The sequence below is a fragment of the Mobula hypostoma genome, chromosome 2 (assembly GCF_963921235.1).
Source record: "Mobula hypostoma chromosome 2, sMobHyp1.1, whole genome shotgun sequence".
Classification (NCBI taxonomy): Eukaryota; Metazoa; Chordata; class Chondrichthyes; order Myliobatiformes; family Myliobatidae; genus Mobula; species Mobula hypostoma.
The window spans coordinates 8,171,488-8,183,727 of NC_086098.1; positions in this window are offsets into that span (position 1 = coordinate 8,171,488).

Here is a 12,240-nt window from a genome sequence, read left to right on the forward strand (position 1 = left end):
GATGGACGAGGTGCTGTGATGTCCGCTAACGGGGTCGGACCCCGAGGAGGGCATTCGGCGAGGAGACGGAGACGGACTCGTGTGGAGCGTCTGGTCGACCACCGTTGTTGGTCCCAGGCGGCCGGTCGAGGTGGTCTGAGGGGGTCGCAGGGTGAAGAAGGTCCTTGAGCTCCAACGGTTTTGTGCATGAAAAGATTGAACTTTGATAAGTGTGGTGCCTTTTATTTTCCTTTTATATTTTATTCTCTCTTAATTATATAGTTCCAGTAATATCTATAAACTGTAAATCATTTAATTGTATCTGGTGTATTGTCTGTTATTTGGGCGGGGTGGGGTGCATCACACAGCATCCACACAAACGAATTACCCAGTTTGGCAGGGCCGAGGCTGTTTCCCTAGACGACAGCGAGCCGAGCGACCCTGAGGGCGGCCGGGGGGGCTACACGTATTGCAATGTACTTCTGCTGCATAACAACAAATTTCATGACTTATGCCAGTGATATTAAACCAGATTATGATTTTGATTAAAGTGATTCTGATTCTGGTCAGATTCTGGTGCTGACGCTGACTCTTTTTCTAAATCTGATCCGGATTCTGGTTCTGATTCTAATTCTGATTACCATGAGGATTTAAATAAATGGACTGATAAAAACAAAGATATTCATATCTATTCAATGGCATCTTGGTTTTTAGAAGGGCGATTCAATATTCTCAATTGCCAATACCAAAATCCTATTATGACTTAATTACAGTGCCAAAATAGCACAGAGAGATTCTTAAAAGGGACTGGTTAATCACTATACTAAAAATAGTACACAGAGGAAATTAATCCAGTATAGTAGCAGATGCTGGTTTACCATCTGTCAACAGTAGTTCAAGGTTCCTGAAGTTGCTGTCAGTTGATATTTCTCCAATTCTGCCCTTCAGGGAATATAGGAGGCATGTGCTAAAATAATCATGGTTTCAAAATGTACAGAGCACTAATTATTCAGGGCTTTCATAAATTGAAGTCAAATATCATTTTAAAGTTGTCGTGGTGATAATATATCATTCTTTTAAATGGGGGGTACATCTGGGTTACATCTAGAGCAGAATAAGCTTGGATTTATTTCAAAAACTAATGAAAACAATTGGGTTCTGAAATGTATAGAGAACACTGGAAGAAGTTGTCAGGACAAACTGCATTGGAGGAGAGAGTAATCGAGTTAAAGTTTCTGGCCAACGATACTCAGTTCTGCATTTATTTCTATATTTAATGATTTAATGTAGGTAATGACTTTCTATCTCCAATTAGAAAGAATTTCTTTGTGCTGTAATGCACAATGTACAAATCATAAGACCCTAAGGCCATAATATTGAAGGCGTTGTATTCAAATGCATTATGGTATACAGAATAAGGTAGATGATCTTGTAACACAGTTAGAGATTCGTAAATATGGTGTTGTGGGCATCACTGAGTTGTGGCTAAGTGAAGATTACAGCTGGGACTTTAATATCCAAGGATACACATTGTATTGAAAGGATAGACAGGTAGGCAGAGCGATTGGTGGGGCTTTGTGGGTAAAATATGAAATCAAATCCTTTGAAAGAGGTGACATAGGACTGGAAAATGCGGAGTCCTTGTGGGAAGAGTCAAGAAATTGAAAGGGAAAATTACCCTGATGGAAGTTATATTTAGGCCTCTGAACAGTAGCCAGAATGTGGGCTACAACTTACAATGGGAGTCAGAAAAGGTAGGTAACAGGGTAGGTGTTGCTATAGTCATGGGGGATTCCAATATGCAGGTAGATTGGGAAAATTAGATTAGCCCCAAGAGAGAGTACTTGCAAGATGCCTACAAGATGCCTTTCCAGAGCAGCTTGTGTTTGAGCTCACTCAGGATTTGGTGTTATTGGTGGCATGGCAGTGTAGTGGTTAGCACAACACTCTGCAGAACAGGTAACCTGGGTTCAATTGCTGCCACTGCCTGTAAGGAGCTTGTATGTTTTACTAGTGACTGCATGGGTTCCTTCCCTCTGTTCAAAGACATACTGGTTAGTAGACTAATTGGCCATTGTAAATTGTCCCGTGATTAGGCTAGGATTAAATCATGGGATTGCTGGGCAGCGTGGTTCAAAGGGCTGGAAGGGCTTCTTCCCCACTGTATCCCAATAAATAAATAAATAATAGATAAAGGACCAAATTTAATTAGGGATCTTAAGGTAAAGAAACCCTTAGTGATCATAATATTATGGAAATCACCCTGCATTTTGAGAGGGAGAAGATAAAGTCTGTATCAGTATTACAGTAGAGTAAAGGGAATTACAGAGGCGTGAGAGAGGAGCTGGCCAGAATTGATTGGAAGGGTGCACCAGCAGAACTGACAGCAGATCAACATTCGCTGGAGTTTCTGCGAACAATTCAAAAGGAGTCGGATAGATATATCCCAAAGATGAAGAAGCACTCTGAAGGAAGGATGAGGCATCCATGACTGACAAGGGAAGTCAAAGACAACATAAAAGAGAGGGAATGTAGTAGAGTAAAAATTAATGGGAAATTAGAGAATTAACATAGAAACATAGAAACATAGAAAATAGGTGCAGGAGTAGGCCATTCGGCCCTTTGAGCCTGCACCGCCATTTATTATGATCATGGCTGATCATCCAACTCAGAACCCAGCCTTCCCTCCATACCCCCTGACCCCTGTAGCCACAAGGGCCATATCTAACTTCCTTTTAAACATAGCTAATGAACTGGCCTCAACAGTTTGCTGTGGCAGAGAATTCCACAGATTCACCACTCTCTGTGTGAAGAAGTTTTTCCTAACCTCGGTCCTAAAAGGCTTCCCCTCTATCCTCAAACTGTGACCCCTCGTTCTAGACCTCCCCAACATCGGGAACAATCTTCCTGCATCTAGCCTGTCCAATCCCTTTAGGATCTTATACGTTTCAATCAGATCCCCCCTCAATCTTCTAAATTCCAACGAGTACAAGCCCAGTTCATCCAGTCTTTCTTCATATGAAAGACCTGCCATCCCAGGAATCAATCTGGTGAACCTTCTTTGTACTCCCTCTATGGCAAAGATGTCTTTCCTCAGATTAGGGGACCAAAACTGCACACAATACTCCAGGTGTGGTCTCACCAAGGCCTTGTACAACTGCAGTAGTACCTCCCTGCTCCTGTACTCGAATCCTCTCGCTATAAATGCCAGCATACCGTTCGCCTTTTTCACCGCCTGCTGTACCTGCATGCCCACTTTCAATGACTGGTGTATAATGACACCCAGGTCTCCTTGCACCTCCCCTTTTCCTAATCGGCCACCATTCAGATAATAATCTGTTTTCCTATTTTTGCCACCAAAGTGGATAACTTCACATTTATCCACATTAAATTGCATCTGCCATGAGTTTGCCCACTCACCCAACCTATCCAAGTCACCCTGCATCCTCTTAGCATCCTCCTCACTGCTAACACTGCCACCCAGCTTCGTGTCATCCGCAAACTTGGAGATGCTGCATTTAATTCCCTCATCCAAGTCATTAATATATATTGTAAACAACTGGGGTCCCAGCACTGAGCCTTGCGGTACCCCACTAGTCACCGCCTGCCATTCTGAAAAGGTCCCGTTTATTCCCACTCTTTGCTTCCTGTCTGCTAACCAATTCTCCACCCACACCAATACCTTACCCCCAATACCGTGTGCTTTAAGTTTGCACACTAATCTCCTATGTGGGACCTTGTCAAAAGCCTTTTGAAAATCCAAATATACCACATCCACTGGTTCTCCCCTATCCACTCTACTAGTTACATCCTCAAAAAATTCTATGAGATTCGTCAGACATGATTTTCCTTTCACAAATCCATGCTGACTTTGTCCGATCATTTCACCGCTTTCCAAATGTGCTGTTATCACATCCTTGATAACTGACTCCAGCAGTTTCCCCACCACCGACGTTAGGCTAACCGGCCTATAATTCCCCGGTTTCTCTCTCCCTCCTTTTTTAAAAAGTGGGGTTACATTAGCCACCCTCCAATCCTCAGGAACTAGTCCAGAATCTAACGAGTTTTGAAAAATTATCACTAATGCATCCACTATTTCTTGGGCCACTTCCTTAAGCACTCTGGGATGCAGACCATCTGGCCCTGGGGATTTATCTGCCTTCAATCCCTTCAATTTACCTAACACCACTTCCCTACTAACATGTATTTCGCTCAGTTCCTCCATCTCACTGGACCCTCTGTCCCTTACTATTTCTGGAAGATTATTTATGTCCTCCTTAGTGAAGACAGAACCAAAGTAATTATTCAATTGGTCTGCCATGTCCTTGCTCCCCATAATCAATTCACCTGTTTCTGTTTGCAGGGGACCTACATTTGTCTTTATCAGTCTTTTCCTTTTTACATATCTATAAAAGCTTTTACAGTCCGTTTTTATGTTCTCTGCCAGTTTTCTCTCATAATCTTTTTTCCCCTTCCTAATTAAGCCCTTTGTCCTCCTCTGCTGAACTCTGAATTTCTCCCAGTCCTCAGGTGAGCCACTTTCTCTGGCTAATTTGTATGCTACTTCTTTGGAATTGATACTATCCCTAATTTCTCTTGTCAGCCACGGGTGCACTACCTTCCTTGATTTATTCTTTTGCCAAACTGGGATGAACAATTGTTGTAGTTCATCCATGCAACCTTTAAATGCCTGCCATTGCATATCCACCGTCAATCCTTGAAGTGTCATTTGCCAGTCTATCTTAGCTAATTCATGTCTCATACCTTCAAAGTTACCCCTCTTTAAGTTCAGAACCTTTGTTTCTGAATTAACTACGTCACTCTCGTGAATTGGGAAGCTTTTAAAAACCAACAGAAGACAACTAAAAAAGCAATAAAGAGAGAAAAGATGAAATATGAAGGAAAGCTAGCCAATAATATCAAAGAGGATACCAAAATGTTTGCTGTTGTGTGCTGGGGCAGCAGGCTGAGGGTGGCAGACACCAACAGAATCAACAAACTCATTTGTAAGGCCAGTGATGTTGTGGGGATGGAACTGGACTCTCTCACGGTGGTGTCTGAAAAGAGGATGCTGTCCAAGTTGCATGCCATCTTGGTCAATGTCTCCCATCCACTACATAATGTACTGGGTGGGCACAGGAGTACATTCAGCCAGAGACTCATTCCACTGAGATGCAGCGCAGAGCGTCATAGGAAGTCATTCCTGCCTGTGGCCATCAAACTTTACAACTCCTCCCTTGGAGGGTCAGACACCCTGAGCCAATAGGCTGGTCCTGGACTTATTTCATAATTTACTGGCATAATTTACATATCACTATTTAACTATTTATGGTTCTATTACTATTTATTATTTATGGAGCAACTGTAACGAAAACCAGTTTCCCCCGGGATTAATAAAGTATGACTATGACTATGACTATGACTATGAAAAGATTTTTCAAATATATAAAGAGTAAAAGAGAGGCAAGATGTTGGACCGGTGAAAAATGATGCTGGTGCAATAGTATTGGAGGACAAAAAAATTGCAGCGAAACTTAATAAGTTTTTTGCATCAGTCTTCACTATGGAAGACACTAGCAGGGGTAGAAGTAAGTGTTGTGCTAAGGAGAAAGTGCATGGGAAGATGAAAAATCTGAAGATAGATATATCACCTGGACCAGATGGAATGCACCCCAGGGTTCTGAAAGAAGTGGCTGCAGAGATTGTGGAATGGTCCCAGAGGGCTGGAAAATTGCAAATGACACTCAAATTTTTAAGAAGGGAGAGAAGCAGAAGAAAGGAAACTGGTGGATGTTGTGTACTTTGATTTTCAGAATGCCTTTGACTTGGTGCTGCACATGAGACTGTTTAAGAAGATAAGAGCCCATGATATTACAGGAAAAGTGCTTGCATAGATAGAAGACTGGTTGATTGTCAGGAGGCAAAGAGTGGGAATAAAGGGGGCCTTTTCTGCTTGACTGCCGGTGATTAGTGATGTTCTGCAGGGGTCAGTATTGGGACCAAATAGTCTAATTCTGCTCTTACATCTATTGGTCTAATGGTCCATTCAGCCCATCAAGTCTGCTCCACCATTCCATCATGGCTGATTTATTATTCCTGTCAACCCTCTCAACATCACAAAAACAAAGAAAAGTTTTCCCCAATCAGAAACCATGGATGAACAGAGAGGTTCACCTCCTGCTCAAAGCCAGAGATTCAGCCTTCAGGTCTGAAGACTGGGAGCTTACAGCTCAGCCAGGGCCAACCTGAGGAGGAGAATCTCTCAGGCTAAACACATATGCAAACAGAGAATCGAGGAGTATTTCAACTCCTCGGACCCCTGTCCCACGTGGCATGGCATACAGGTCATTACAGACTTCAAATCACCTAGTACTGTGCCCCCTTCCAGTTCTGCTTCCCTCCCTGATGAGCTCAATTACTTCTACACTCGCTTTGACCGAGAGAACAAGGAGATCACCCTCAAATCAGATCTACCACCTGGTGAACTGCCTCTCTCACTTTCCACCTCCGATGTTTGTGCCACCCTGAGCAGGGTGAATGTACGGAAGGCAGCTGGTCTGGATGGAATACCTGGCCGCGTGCTCAGAGTCTGTGCAGGGCAGTTGGCCGGGGTCTTCACAGACATTTTTAATCTGTCCCTGGCCCAGGCAGTTGTCCTCACTAACTTCAAGATTACCACCATTGTGCCATTGCCGAAGCATTCCAATGCCACAGGCCTGAATGACTTCCGCCCAGTTGCACTCACCCCCATCATTGCAAAGTGCTTTGAGAGACTGGTTCTATCACATCTGAAATCCTGTCTGCCCACTACCCTGGACCCACATCAATTTGCCTATCGCACCAACAGGTCAACAGAGGACGCCATCTCCACGGCACTTCACTCTGCCCTGACCCACCTGGACAGCCCCAACTCTTACGTCAGAATGCTGTTCATTGACTTTAGTTCAGCATTCAATACTGTGATCCCCTCCAAGCTGATCACCAAACTTCGCCAGCTTGGTATTAGCTCATCCCTCTGCAATTGGACCTTGGACTTTCTGACTAGCAGATCCCAATCAGTTAAGTTAGACAACCTCTCCTCCTCCACTCTTACCCTGAACACCGGCATGCCTCAGGGCTGTGTGCTGAGCCCTCTTCTGTACTCCCTTTTCACCTATGACTGCGTTCCTGTACGTGGTTCTAACTCCATAATCAAGTTCGCAGATGACACCATGGTGGTTGGTCTGATCAGAGGGGATGACGAGATGGCCTACAGAGACAAGGTCAAGCATCTGGTCCCGTGGTGTGCCGACAACAACCTGGCCCTTAACACCCAAAAGACTAAGGAGATCATTGAAGACTTCAGGCATGCTAGGAGCCACATTCACATCCCCATCGACATCAACGGAGCTGTAGTGGAGCGTGTATCAACCTTCAAATTCCTTGGTGTTCACATTTCCAAGGATCTCACCTGGTCCCTGAACCCGACCATCCTGATCAAAAAGGTGCAACAGTATCTTTATTGCCTGTAGAGCATCAAGAAAGCTCACCTCTGTCCCAGGATACTGACGGACTTTTACCGCTGTACCATTGAGAGCATACTCACCAACTGCATCTCAGTGTGGTGTGGCAATTGCCCCGTATTGGACCACAAAGTACTCCTGTGTGGTGAAAACTGTCCAGCGGATTATCGGCACCCAATTGCCCACCATCGAGAACGTCTACCATAAACGCTGCCTGGGCAGGGCGAAAAGCATTCAAGGATGCATCTCACCCTAACCGTGGACTTTTTACTCTCCCCCCATCCAGTAGGTGCTACAGGAGCCTCCACTCCCGCACCAGCAGGCACAGGAAGAGCTTCTTCACTCGGGCTGTGACCCTGCTGAACCTCACAACACAGCACTAAGCAGTATTGCACCCATATTGTGCTGTCTCAGTACTTTTATATTTGTGTGCTGTAGCACTTACTTTTTATTCGCAGTTATTTTGTAAATAACACTATTCTTTGCATTTCTGGTCAGATGCTAACTGCATTTCATTGGCTTTGTATCTGTACTCGGCACGATGACAATAAAATGAATCTAATCTAATCTATTCTTTTGCCTTCTCTGTGCAACCTGTGATGACCTTACGAATCAAGATCCTGTACTTGGCCTCCACAGTTGGCTGTGCCGACAAGTTCTATAATTTCACCATGCTAAATGAATTCCTCTTCATTTCGGTACTAAAGGGATGTCCTTGTATTCTGAGTCCGTGCCCTATGGTCCTAGACTCTCCTTCAATAGGAAACACCCTCCTCACATCCACTCTATCTAGTCCTTTCAATGAGATTACCCCCTCACTCTAAAACTGCAGTGAGTACAGACCCATATTAGCACTTAGTTCCCTACAAATTAGAAAGAAATCTGATTACAGTCCATTCACAACTAACTCAGGAGAGAACAGTGACAAATACACTATCTTTATAGCCATGATTAGTATATCGTTTGAACTACACTGTAGACAGATATTTGATTCTCTCTAAAGGGCATCGCTGAACGTTCAAGGCAATGCAGTGTGCAAAAAAAAAGAAAGATCAATGGTTTGTTTGACTGCCCTATCAAATTTTTTGAGACAAATATGCATATTATTGTAAACACAAGGGATTCTGCAGATGCTGGAAATTGAGAGTAAAACAGACAATACGCTCGAGGAACTCAGCAGGTCAGACAGCATGAATGGAAGTGAATAAACAGTCGACATTTCAGTCCAAAACCTCTCACCAGGACCATATTCCGTGGTCCAGATGTGATTATTCTTGTTCTGGTTCTGAAATCATTATTCAATTATATGGAGAAGTTCGTAATACAGTTACAGTCCGAATTAAAGTTATCACTTTAATTAAGGAGGAGCAACATCTTACATTCCTTCTGGGTAGCCTCCAAACCGATGGCATGAATATCGATTTTTTCTTCTGCTACACAAATATCCCCGCCCCTCCTCCCCACCCTCTATTCCCTACTTTGACCTTTTACTTCATCTCACCTGCCTACTACTTCCCCCTGGATCCCCTCCCTCTTCCCCCCCTCCTCTCCTATCAGATTCTTCCTCCTCAACCCTTCACCTTTCCCACCCACCTGGCTTCACCTATCACCTTCCAGGTAACCTCCTTCTCCCCCCTCCTCCTTTTTATTCTGATGTTATCCCCCTTCCTTCTCAGTCCTGAAGAAGAGTCTTGACCCAAAACGTTGACCACGTACTCATTTCCACAGATGCTCCCTCCGGTATCTTGTATGTGTTGCTTTGGATTTCCAGCATCTGCAGAATCTCTCCTCTTTATGCGTTCTCACAATAGTTTAAAACATTTCACTGAAGCCAACCCTTAGTCAGGGGTGTGTGTGTATTCCATACATAATGTCAGCACTAAGAGGATTTGCTTCATTCTTGTATAATTTTAAATCAGTCTAGATCTGGATTTGGAGCCCAACATGGCCCTGAAGTGAAACACTGTATCTCCCAGAGAAATGAGTCTCATTCCATTACCCTTTATTGCGTTCATTTAAGCAGCCATATTTTAAGGTAATTACTTTCCTCATATTTCTTCCCCCAGTTGTCCCAAGGTTCTGATAGGCAGTGAGCAAAACCTACTCCCAGATTCCTACTGCTAGATTCAAAATAGTTCATTTGCTTCCTCCTTGGTCTCTGCAGGAGAATGGTTTCTGCTTAATGCTCTCACACAACACTATAGCTAGGATCAAGACTGTAGAAGATGAGGATTGGAATATGCCATTATAATTTGGATTTCATTTAAAATCATTTGCATTCAGATGTTTCAAGTGAAATTTTTATTTATCCGACTGAGCAATTATGAATGTGATTCAAGTAGCCTGAAATTATATTTGTGTTCAGCTTCAAACGGTCTATCATAACCACAAAAAAAATTCTGAGGAAGCAACACTTTTGAAAAAAATTGCTGTCCAATGTAATCAGCATGTATGGATTTTTTGGCAAAGAATTGGAATATGTATACACAAGAGACTCTGCAGATGCTGGAAATCCAGAGCAATACACACAAAATGCTGTATTAACTCAGCAGGTCACATAGCAGCATCTATGAAGAGGAATAAACAGTCGACGTTTTGAGCTGAGACACTTTAGCAGGACAGATTGGAATTCCTGAAAAGTATCTTTGATACACCCTCCCCTAAAAATGAAGACAAAGAAAATGCCTATGGTGGAAATCTAAAATGAACAAAAATAGAAGATTTTAGAACAATTCTGTAGTGCAGGCTCCAGGGGTAGAAAGACAAGGAGAGATCTTCAACTGTTAATGTTACAGGTGACTGAGAGGAGGTCAAGTGATGCATTTCCTTACAATGGAGTAGAGAGCAGCCCTACCATTCATGAAGGTTAGCAACAATAACCACACTGGTCAGAAATTTAAATTACTTTTTCCATTGCTCCACACTCAGGTCAATACATTCAGAAACGTACCTGGTTGATTACCATCAGAGAAAACGTACAAGATCCTGAAAGCACCCACTCAACAATTTAGAAATAGCTTCCTCCCCTCTGTCATCAGATTTCTGAATGGACAAAAAATGTACCTCACTCCATCTTTTGCATACTTATTTAATTTAACTATTTACTAATATATACTTACACCGTTTTTTTCTATTATTATGTATTGCATTGTACTGCTGCTGCAAAAAACAAAAATTTCACAACACATTTCGATGATATTAAACCTGATCTGGGTGGTGTTGGACCCCAGGCTCCTGGATCTCCTACCTGAGACAAGATCAAGGCCTGGAAGGTGGCGACAATTGATGATGGATGCTGCTTTCTCGTAGCAATGCTCTTTGTAAGTGTGCCTTTGATGTTTCCACCACTGTCCATAAGAAGATTGTACGCTCTCCCTGTGACTGCGTGGGTTTCCTCCGGGTGTCTGATTTTCTCCACATCCCAGGGACATACAGGTTAGAAGGTTAATTAGTCACATGGGTGATATTGGGCAGCACGTGCATGTTGTTCCGGAAGGGCCTGTTACCTTGTTCCGGAAGTCCGTCATCGTGCCCGATGCCTGAGTCAGCATAATAGTAGTATCTCTAAATGAGAAAAAAAGAACAAGTGGATTTACTATAATTGTGTGGGTTGTCCAGTTGACATACTGCCTTTGGAATTATCTAGCTAATAAAAGAATGAGGGCAGTCAGGGAGGGAATAAGAGTAGCCGCCTTACGGCAACTATTGAAGAAAAAATACCACACGTGATTTCAGGTGGATCATCTTACATTGGAACTGATCGGTTTGTCTCTGTGAACAGTTTTGAGATGAGCTGAGCCCACATGCAAGTATAACCAATTCAGCATGCCGACATGGATCAGTGAGGTAGCAGAAGTATTCTTCTGTTGGGAATTAATATTCTTATGTATCTGCTCTTTGATGGCAGAATTATAATATTCATGATGTAAATGTGAAATCACAGTATTAATAATTTTCAGGGATGATGCTTTGATAAACAGTGGAAAAAAAGACGCTGTTCAAATATCACAATTTGTGGATGGATTGTTTAATTTAGTAACTTTGCAGTCAGCAGATATAAAAATGTATTTTTGAATGAGTACTTTATTAAAATTAATGAATGACGTTCTAACAGTGTCTCTCAAGGTCAAGACTCTCGAGCGGCCGTGTATTTGAAAGCAATTGGCTGACATAAAGTGATCATAATGTTGGTCAGCACAGTCCAGGGAAAGCAGAAACACAGGGACACAGGTGGGTTTCACGGAAGTACACATGTACACAATCCATTTGCATTTCTGTAGCAAGAATCAATTTCATTTCTGACATTATATATTGCATAAATTTTCTTCGAGGAGCCTGAGGGGAAATGGGGAGGTCAAGTTACTTGGAAGGCTGGTAACTTCTGAATGTGCACAGGAGCACTTCTGATTTCGGACTGCTAGCTAATACATCTCATGAGCAGATCGTTTACTTTAATCATTAGGTTCATAGAATGTCACGGAACAGAAGGATGCCCTTCTGCCCATCTAGTCTGTACTGAACCATTAATCTGCCTAGTCCCATTGACCTGTACCCGGACCATAGCCAACAGAACACTCCCATCCATGTACCTATCCAAATTTCTCTTAAATGTTGAAATCAACCTCACATCCACAACTGGCACTGGCAGCTCAATCCACACTCTCACTACTCTCTGAATGAAGAGGATCCCCTTCATGTTCCCCTTAAACATTTCATCTTTCACCTTTAACCCATGGCTTCTAGTTCTAGTCTCACCCAA